General features: G+C 45.8%; 1 protein-coding gene across 2 annotated transcripts in view; it reads left to right on the top strand.

Annotated features, from left to right (window-relative positions):
- Window positions 1-60: 60 nt before the first annotated feature.
- The window catches only part of LOC121096889 (high density lipoprotein binding protein), a 38,342-nt gene continuing 27,918 nt past the window's right edge, over window positions 61-10,484 (top strand). The window contains exon 1 of one of the 2 annotated variants that reach the window (XM_040613478.1): window positions 61-79. The gene's annotated coding sequence lies outside the window, so the exon portion shown is untranslated. Of the gene's footprint in view, window positions 80-219; window positions 389-10,484 lie in introns of those variants that run through there. The other variant, XM_040613476.1, reaches the window with a different exon arrangement.

The raw sequence follows: 10,484 nt of genomic DNA, 5'->3' as shown, positions 1-10,484 counted from the left end.
GGGACCTCTTCGTTACCAAGATGGCGGCAGGCTCCTCGGTCTCGTACCCAGCATAGGCTTCGCTGCGGGCCTACTAGAGGTAAAGCCGGTCCCGGCACCCGGTGGCGCCTGCCGCCATCTTGGTAAAGAAGAGAGATGTGCGTGACCTCCCAACATACGGGTGGTCCCGCCCCCACGTGCCCTTTGTCGGTCGGTTGCTATGGGAACGGGCCGGGCGCATGCGTGCCGGAACTCCGCCCCGTTCCCCTAGCAACCGGCCGACAAAGGGCACATAGGGGAGGGACCACCCGTATGTTGGTAGGTCACGCACATCTCTCTTCTTTACCAAGATGGCGGCAGGCCCCTCGGCCTCGTACCCAGCATAGGCTTTGCTGCGGGCCTACTAGAGGTAAAACCGGTCCCGGGGCACCCGGTGGCGCTGGCTGCGCGGGGCGGGCGGCGGGGGTTGGGGGTATAGCCTCAGCTATAGCGGGAGGAGGGCGCGGGTCCGCCTCTGCGGCCGGGCGGGTTGCGCTGCCTCGAACAAGATAGCGGCAGCAGAGAGACGGGCTCCGCGGGCGGCACGTCCAGCGAGCGCCCGGCTCCGCTCTATGGTCTCGGCCTGCCCCGTTGGCGCGGTGTGGCCCACGTGCCGCTGGGGCGACCCTCCGCAGCGAGCGGGGGTGCGGGGGCTGCGCGGAGGCGCTCGCCCCACCGGCCTCTTGCACCCGCCCCACCCGCCGGCCACCCCCGCCGCTCCCCCGGGCAGTGGCCGCCCCGCGCTGCGCCGGCGACGTGGAGCGCTCCGGCGGCACCCAGGGCGCGGACAAAAGCCCTGAGTCATTTCGCGCTTCCCCTCCCTGCAGCGGCCGCCCGGCGGGCCGGTGGGGATGACGGGGCCGCCCCCGAGGGGACGGGGCTGCGGGGGGCGGTCGCCCCGTGTCCCCAGGCCTGGCCCGCTGCGGGCTCTGCAGAGTTGGAGCCTGAGCGTGGCTTGGCGCGGCGGGGGGGGCCGGGGCCGAGGCTCCGCTACGGGCCGCTCTGGAGAGGGGGTTCTGCCTCACCTGTGGCCTCTCGCCCTCAGTGGGACGGGGGGAAATTCTGCCTCTTTACTCAATTGCGCTCTAGTCCCGTAGCGTGGCTTGATTGCAGCTTCAATAGCAGCCTGATCCAGCAATCGGGCAGGACAGACGAGGGCTGAGCGCCAGGCGCTGGTGATCCTTGGGCCCAGCCTGGCTATAGCTGAAGCGGCCTGGCCGTGAGAAGCAGCACTTCCCATGCGGGCCTTCCCCAAGGAGCAGGGAAGCGTTCCCGACTGGCACGGGTAATTCCTTCCGCTGGCAGGGGAGAAGCAAGAGAGAGGCTCATGCTGGGAATGTCAGGAATGGCAAGAGCAGTTTGCTCGGAACTGATGAGGTGAGCCAGGGTCCTTGAATTCACAGCTCTAGGTGAGAATTTGATTAAAATTCAGGACTCTGGGGCTGGGAAGTGACAATTAGAGACACTCAGTCCCAAGGAGGTTGAAGGAGTCACTTCTTTCCTGATACTGTTGTGTAAGGACAGAGAACATCTGCATAGTGCTCTGTGCTATATTGCTTTATCGCGTGTTTTCTCTTTAGTGAGATGGGTGTAGCTTCTGCCTGATGATTTAGTCTCAGGTTTGCCTACTGTTGCTGTCCAAATGCTACACAATAGTTCTGTTAGAAGACAATTTAACAGATGGTATAACAGTTCCCCCATCCCCCCAAATCAGACTGGAAGGTGGTGTTTCATGTATTGTTTCATAGGTGGATTGGATATCCCTTCCTCTGGTAGAGGAATATGCATCAGAGGCAAGGCAGGAAAGGAAGCAGTAACAAAATGTGTAGCTGTGTGTCTGTTAAAGTTCTGTATCTCCAATCCTTCGCCTGTTCAGGTTTAAACTGCTAGAAAAAGAGAATCCTCTAGTTTGTATGTGGATTTTCATGCAGCATGGCCCAAATCATAGACAGGGCCACCCATATACTCAAGCCACAAAAAAAAAAAAACCCAACCTTTTCCTTCCAAAAAAGTCCACAGTAGTATAGTTTTTCACAGATCAGAATGACAGGCAGAGGAAAAGCTCTCTGCTAGATGTGGAGGTAACAATATCTGGAGGCCTGTAAATACAGTCTGGAACAGAGGCAGTGTAACCACCTAGCCTGAGCTTTGCCATTGCGGCAAGATACTGTAAGCCTAGATCATTCTCAAAAGACAATTCTTCTGAGTGGCTTCTAAGAAGCAGTTAAAAGATTGCTCTGTGTTTGTCCGATATAAATTGTTCTGGTATTTCACTCCTAATAGTATGACACATAATCCTGTCTCCTCCTTTGTTGCAAGTTAGGTGATTTTTTGCTGTCATCTTTCTTCCTCTCCTAATTCTGCCTGAAAAGGTGAAAAAATTACAACACTACTACTTATGTATTAAAGGCTGTTATGTTCCCTGCTTTTTCATTGGCCTTGCTTATCTAGGCTGGGATGATCAAGGAAGAGATTTCTCCTTGATCTGGAATTGGATCATTATGTTGTGTAGCATAATGCTAACAATGGTAACTTTTTCTTTGATAGGATAAGGGCAGTTGTTCTTAGTCAAGTAGCTAGTCTTTTTTTTTTTTTTTTTTTTTCCAATGCCCATTAAGCTGCTTCTGAAGACAGTATGGTCTATTAGAAGAGAGATCTGTAACCCTGGATTTTACAGCTGTTATCAGAGTGGAGAGCCATCCCAGATAAGCCCTCCTGCGGGGGTTTACACCTTTTCAGAGAAAATCAGGATGTGTTATTGGTTACAGTATTTCAGCTGATACTGGCATATAGAAGCATCTTAAGCTGATAGAAGTGTATTTAGGATTGTGCTACTGTGAGGATTCAGGTAATTCACCCAGGTCGCTACCAGTCAGGTGGTTAGAGCAGTCAGCAGCTGCACTGAGACCAGTCTAACATGTTCAAACTGAATGCAAGTGTATGGTTGAAAAAGTTCGTTCACCGTGGCTGGGAGGGTATCTGACAATTTGATCTGTGGGTTTCTGCAAAATACCAGCTTTATGTGAAAGCATTGTTTCTCTTAAAAAGTACTCAACAAAGGTTCAAATTTGTTTTGTGTTCAGGAATTCTACAGAAGGAAATCCTCAGGCCTATACTGTGCAGAGCTTATAAAATGAACCTTAAAGCTAGATGGCAAGACTCTGGCAAGTGTCTGCATGGCTGTTTTGAAGCTGACAAGCAGTAAAGGCAGGATCTGGAAACTGCCTTTGCACTTTCCTTGCGGCCAGAAAGAGAGAAGTTGCAGATCAGTTGGTCTCGTGCTTATCAGGAGTAGGCACCCAAGCATGGCCTGACAAGACACTGTAACAAGAAATACAAGCCTTTTAGCCCCTGTGGATCAAGCACAAGAATAGCCTTCTTTCTGGAGCATTACCCTTATAGAAGTGCTGTTATAACCTTGACAAAGACATGCGCTGCTGCAGAAGTTGCAACAGGGGTTTTCTAAAGTGGGCTGGGAAAGGCACGTTCACCCGGGATGTAACGAGCCTAACTTGTCCAAGAGCATGTCACTGAGAGGCCCAGAGCCTGTAAAACTTTTGCAACATGGGTCTGTGCAAGAAGTAGGGAGGTGTTCTTTGTATTAAAATATGAAAACAGATAAAGAAGAGATAGGAAAGTAAAACCCAGCTGCAGGATTAGGCCTCTGTTCCTAATTATCCTAACCTTGAAAGAAGAAATTGTTAGGCTGTATGATGTAGTATGGTGGGGTTTGCAGGTCGGTTTTTGTTTGGCTGATTTTTTTTCTGGGGCTTTGGTCTAGAAGCAGTTCCAGCAGAGTCTGTTACCGGGAGGCTGTGGTATTTACTGTGGGCTGTGAGACTGTATTTGGAGTGGAAGGGAAGGTCATGCTCAGTAGAGCCTGTTGTGGGAGGGATTGCAGAGGAGCTTGAGACACCAGGAGCTGGTCTCTGGGCCCCAGGTGCTCATGCTAGGTTGGTAATTAAGGTAAGAGTCTAGTCGCCTGAGTTTGGGGCTTGTTTCCAGAGCTTTTTTCATTTTAGAAATTCCTAGGTTTAGAAGAATAATTTTGGGTTACAGGCTTACCCTGGATGTGGAATTATACCTGAGAGAATTCAGCATGTGGCTTTATATTTAGCTGTCCTTTAACTTTAAAAGAAAGACTGTTTATGTCCGAAAAATCTCCTATTTAAATCTTGCGATTTACTTTACCGTCTTAAACAGGAAAGTCCTGCATGCCTAATAATTCTAGTGACCTTTTTCCCCATCCACCTTCTGTGAACTCATGTTGCCCCGTAGCTCTCATGGTGTGACTGCCATGGAAGAGAATCGGGGAGTCAGGCTGAGAAAAGATGTGCCAATAACCAAGGAGGAAAAGTTCTATCCAAAACAAGGGGAAGAAGCCTCTTCATTTATAATATTTTATGTTTATAGACGACTTTGGGTTGTGGAAGATTTATGTATTTAAGGTTTTAATTCTAACAAGGAAAAGTGGTCAGGCTGTGATGAGTGTTCTTAGTCTATTTTGTTTTATAAGAAACTTATGTATGTTGAAGCTGAAGCGGTTCTTTTCCCCTTCATTTAGATGATCTTTGGTGTTTCTACCCACACAAGCTCTGGTATTTTCCCAGCAGTCTCACATAAATATGAGTATCCTTTCTAGCAGCTACCATAATATGCATACTTTTCTTTAAACTTGCTGCTGTTATACATCACTTGTCTCTCATGACAGGTTCAATTTTGTTGAATCTTGCATCTGGTAGATCTTTCAAGCCTTGAAGATATCTACTAATATTTTGCAAATTATTACTAGATTATTAGCATGTAAATAATTTAGGTACATTTATACCTCACAGTGCTAATTTCTTGACTTCAGCCACTTCAAAAAAACATTTGGTTGGTTTAATCTAGGTGTACTGCAACTTTTTGTGTCTGTGTGTTCCTGCATTGTGGGGAGGGCTGGACAGGTAGCTGCTTTGGCAAAGAAGGCAGGGGATGTGTGTTTATGTACGTGTTTGTGTGTATGAAAGCCAGTTGGTTTTCTGCTTACTACTATAAGTAAAGCAAAATGGTAGTGGTATTGGGAGGTGGGAGGGTGTCAGAGAAAAGTTTGTCGTTACACTTAAGGTCCTAGCAATGCTCTTGCCTCAGTGAAGTCCCTTTAATTGCGCTTTGGGCAATTGTTGGACTTGGGAAGAAACCTCTGGCCCCGGCAGGAGCAGCACGTGGCCCCGGTGCCAGGAGCAGGCTGCGGAGCCGCCGGGGCATTCTCAGTCCAGCGGCCGTGCATGGGGCTGATCTCGGCCACAGCTGCCCGTACCACGGGGCTGGCTCTGTTGCTGAGGCAGCGACAGAAGCATGTCACACTTTTGTGAGGAGCAGGGGTTGAAGCAAGAAGCTATGTCCAGCTGTAGTCACAAAAGAGGTGTTTGCAAAGCAGCAGGCAGAAACAACAAGGAGAAACCTGAGAGAAAAGATGGACCTCAAAAGGCTTGGTTAGAAGAAATCACGATGAGTTTAACTTCAATGGAAAAACAGCACTGGAAGAAGGGAAGTGATTGGTTCAGTTGCTGTAAGGCACCAAGAAATGATGATTCACAGGAAAAGTTTTGTCTTTGAGAGAATTGAATAGTGCAGTAATATTCACGTGACCTCCCTTAATGACACTGTTTAATTTAATTGTAAAGTAAAATGGATTTACCTGTTGACACAAAATGGCAGCAGTACCAGATTCTCTTACACTTATCAGCACGGTGTCTGGAACTGTTTTCCTGCAACAGTTTGGTTGTCTTTACTGAAGATTTTTCACCGATGAGAAAGAACCATTTGGGAAAAGTTTGGGGATGGAATGGATAGATATATTTATTAGTGGAAGCAAAGAAGGAAACACCCAAACAACAAAAAAACCCACAGGAAAGTCAAGAAACAGAACACCGTAAGTGACTGGCATGCAAACATATGTCACAAATTGGGGCAATTCTGGTAAAAGCATCTACGCATATAACATGTGTGTACACCATACCTTTTACCTGCACAGGAAATACCTGTGCATTGAAATTTCTGGAAGCATGCACTGATATCACAACAGTTGATACTTGTGTTCTGTAGCTATGCATTTAGCAACATCCCAGCTATTAACTAGCTTTTAAGGAGGAAATACTTGGAATCCTGTCATGTTTTGACTATTGCTATTCAGCTTGGAGGTGACAGGACGCAGCCTTCTCCTTGTGTTATTAAGCTGATAATTGCTTGTCAAGGTCTCTGTCAGAGCCCATGAAAGTGCTGCCTGGCGTGTATGCAGGCCAGGTGATAAAGGTGCATATCAGGACTCTGGTTTTAAAGGAAGGTTACTGGTGTAATATCTCACAGTAAATATCATGAGGCAGGTATGGCTAGCTTTCACAAAGCTAAAAAACTGGCATATTTTTCAGCAGAGAATGGATAACTAGAATAATCTCATCGCATCATTGAAATGTCAGGCTTGGTTTAGGGTATTGGCATGCAGCATGGGCATCACTCCCCTGTCTGCTTTCCCGCACCCCTGCTATGTTTGGTTGACTGGTATTTCAAATGTTTTGCAGTGGGTTGTCTGAAAAAATCAGCAAAGGCCTTTTTTTGGAGGAACGCTGAACACCTGGACAGCTGCTGCTCAATTTCAGGTGGTGGTACCTGCAGTAGTGCCACTTGCTGGTTCTCCTGCTGTTGTTCCTGCTGCTGTGTTTCTGTCTGTCTCTGCATTTCTGGCACTGAGAATTAAACAGGATATTTCACAAAATAAACTGGATATTTGCCAAAGATGAGCGACGAACAAAGCCTAGGCCATGCTGTGTGGCACGAACAGGGACATCGGGCATGGGATGGGTACATGGGTCAAGTTAGGAGAAAGGAAGAGAGTAAGGGTCAGAGTTAATGCAAGGAAGGTTTCCCTGCCGGCAGGGACAGAGGCAAAGCCAAGAGAAAGCCCCAGCGGGGTGAGAGGCCAGGAGCGATGAAAATGGGCTTGTTGCTGCGTGCCCCAGCTGCAGCCTGGGGTGAGGAGCTTGCGGGGTGGGGGTGGGGGTGTGTGCCTGTCTCCAGCAGGCACTGGAGAGCCGGTGGGCTGTCTGGCCGACCTCCCCTGCACTTCCCAGAGAGGGGAGCGGGACTCTGCCCTGGGCAAACCAGCCCTGGCTGTTCCCAGTTGCACAGTAGAAAGTAAGTTTGCTGTTATCTCTGTTCAAGTGATAAAGCTGAAGGTAAACCTGCATTGGAGCAGCTGAAAGGAAAGCTGAGAAGAACAACTCACAGAGCAGGCACAGTGAGAGTACGGCTGGGGATATGTTATGGCTGGCCTGCTATTGCATATGCTTTTGTTTTCAAAGTGAATGCTTCAGCAATCGGTATAGCCTGCTGGGATTTAGGGGCATGGTCTTACAAGGGCCCTTGAGATCTCTGGAGAATAGCAAGCTGTAGATATTTGAGTGTTGCTTAAAAGTAGAGCTGGTTAAATAGCATTGAGGAAACTTAAAAAGTAACATTCTACACCTGCTGCTTTTTCACAAAATTAAAATACTGAGTTAATGGCTCTGTTGATGGCAGCAGAGTTGTGGGTGAAAATGAGAGCAAGCAGTGAGTATTCAGAGAAGATTAGGAGTTCTTGGAAATTTTAGGAATGTTAACCCATTTATTTTATTTGAAAACTCGGATTGCTCAGGGCACTGCTCTGTTAATCCAAAAGGCAGTAACAATGTGTGGGTGGAGGATGTATGGCATAAGGTGTCAAAGCAAAAAATTTGTTTCTAGAATGGCACATGTACCCTTCTAGTTCAGCCCAAAGATGACCAGGGTGGGACTGGAAATGATTTGGTTATGAAAAGAGGTTTTAAACATAAAATAATATTATTTGTAACAATTAGTGGACATAGTTTTACTCTGGGTTCTCGCTCTCTCACTTTTCTTTCATAGCAGGCTTAGAGTGGCCTTGCAGATTTGGAAGAGAAGACTGTCTGGTTTTTTCACTGTCAGTTTAGATCACCGTGATGTAATTCTGTCTAACACATGAAGAGCCGTTTGCTTGGCCTAGTAGAGATTAGGAATTAGTGCTTGTCAGTGGATATGTTGAGCCCCTGTTGCATGTGCTATGAATAGGACAAAGGGAAGGCTGCGCTTAAATAGCAAGGGGCCTATCATCACTTTTTAAAAGTGGCAGTTGGAATCAGATATTTACTTTAAAGCCTTTTCAGAGGAATTGTTGCCAAACTGAAGATTCTTTTTTTTCAACTTGGAATTGGTCCTCTCCAAACAAAGCACTAGCCTCCCTGCAAGTTAAATTATTTTATTCTTTGAGGTTTTTGTTTGTCACAATAATGGTTATTTTTCTGGGTCGTATTTTCAAACTGCTTATTGTAACTGAAAGATAGAAATAAAGAAAAAAAATTACAAAATTGGACAGTGTTGTGAAGCCGTGCAACTTGGGGAACTGGAACTCTGAGGAAAACATACCAGAGCACATAAAAAGTTTATAAAAATGGAGCTGCAGCATTCTTAAGTCTTTGTTATCCAGTAAACATTAGTAACTGAGGAATCCTTAAAATCTTTCACAGGAGCTGTGAGCAACCTTGTTTAGGTTTTTCTCTACAATACCTAGAATTAAAGTAGCTAAGCAAGATTTTTTTAAAAAAAAGACTAAACCAAATGTTTGTTTACAGTTTCCATGCTTAAGTTGCAAATTGTTCCCTGTCCCCCTGAAAAATGTCATTTGGGGTGTCTCATTTAGTTTGCCACTTTTATCTTTTTTTTTTTTCATTTGCTGTATACATTTACCTAATTGAATCTCTGTGAAGAGATGTAGTTGTCATTTTTACAAACTGCTGCAAGCAGCAATTCTGCCCTGTAAAACATCAGCTTAAAGAGTACCTGTAAAGAGGGTCTTAGGGAGCACGGCGACAGGTTCAAGCTAAGGGATGTGGTCAGCTTTGAATTTTTGAAATATATGACAGTTAATACAAAAAAGGGGTAAGTTTAGGACTTGCAAGTCCCTTGCTTTTCCAAGCTGTGGGATGTGTAGTACATGAGAGCTTCTGGCAACATCTCTTTAAAGAGAGAGACGGAGAGAAAATTGCCACGTGTTCATTTTATATTGCAGTGTCCAAGGGAGAAGGGAGCAAGAGATGCTGAAGACACAAACAAAAGAACTCCAACCCAGTAGCCAAAGGAGGGTGAAATGAGAGTTCTTTTTGAAGAACAGAAAGCAAACTGTGTGTGTTCTGCAGTGTCTCTGCAGTCCTCACTTCTTGGGTAACTGTGATATTAACAGACTTTGCTCTCAGCTAATTATTTGTGGAAGGTGGTTTTTTTCCCTTCTGCAGTGCAGGTTGAACAGAGAGCAGTGCTGCAGCAGCACTCTGAAAGCACCAGTGTGTGATGAGCACACAGTATGGCAGATACTTAAATTAAAAAGCAAGTTGAGATTGGCATAAAGAGCCAAAATTGAAACTAAAGGTTCTGACTGACTGCAAGTAAGAAACCTTTTTCACTGTTAGGGTAGTCGGGTATTGGAATAGGTTGCCCAGGAAGTTTGTGCAGTTTTAAGGTTTTCAAGTTAATGCTTGGACTTCATGATTTCAAAGGTCTTTTCCAGCCTAAATAATTCTATGATTCTGAAACCTGACTGAAGAAAGCCCTGAATGCCCTGGTCTGACCCTGCTTCAAGCAGGATGTTGGACTAGAGATACCAGAATCTGAGACCTCCAGCCTGTTGTCAGATGTTCTGAATTTCTGTGATTGCTTTCACTTGTGCTACTCTGTGCTATTGCCGCTTTCCAGGCAATATATCAGGAGTCTTTGTTTCCAAATCTCTCTTCCCATTCTTGAGTCAGGTTAGTGTTTTCCATGACTGTGAAACTGTAAGGCAACACAGGAACAAAGTGAAATAAAGTAAGTTCCTCTGTTTAAAAAGTATTCCTCTTAAAATTGGCTCCCCCAGGGCCAAGAACCTGAAATTTGCGTCTACTTTGACAACCTTTTCAATTCCTAAATTTGCCTATAACCATCTCAGAAATACAGGTGGGAAATTCATCTCAGTTGTTCTTGGTCTGAATGTATTTCTTCTGTTTTCATCTCATTCCATTTTATCTATTCCGTTTTATCTTGGTTATTTGCAATCCTAACTTCTCCTGAAAGCCAAATAATCAGATTTCTCTCCCAGTGTAAGTGGAAGGATGGACTCTGACCTGTGGCTTCCTTTTGCTTTGCTTTTGGATTGATTTTATTAAACTGTCCATTGACTTTCTTCCTCATCTCTGAAACAGCATTTGTTTTGCCAAAGCACCTGGCATCCAAGAATCACAGCTTTCTGAACAACCTGAAATGAAATGATGAGTCCACAGAGTAAATAAAGACGTCTGTGTGTTCATAGCCGGGACAACTGAGAGAATTTTGCTGGTCAATTCACCAAATCGGCAGCAAAACTAAGAGTAGAGCTTAAGTCTCTTGACTAATTTGTCTGC

The sequence above is a fragment of the Falco naumanni genome, chromosome 13 (assembly GCF_017639655.2).
Source record: "Falco naumanni isolate bFalNau1 chromosome 13, bFalNau1.pat, whole genome shotgun sequence".
In the NCBI taxonomy this organism is placed as follows: domain Eukaryota; kingdom Metazoa; phylum Chordata; class Aves; order Falconiformes; family Falconidae; genus Falco; species Falco naumanni.
The sequence above is the reverse complement of the archived record's forward strand: the minus strand, read 5'-3'. Positions and strand labels throughout refer to the sequence as shown.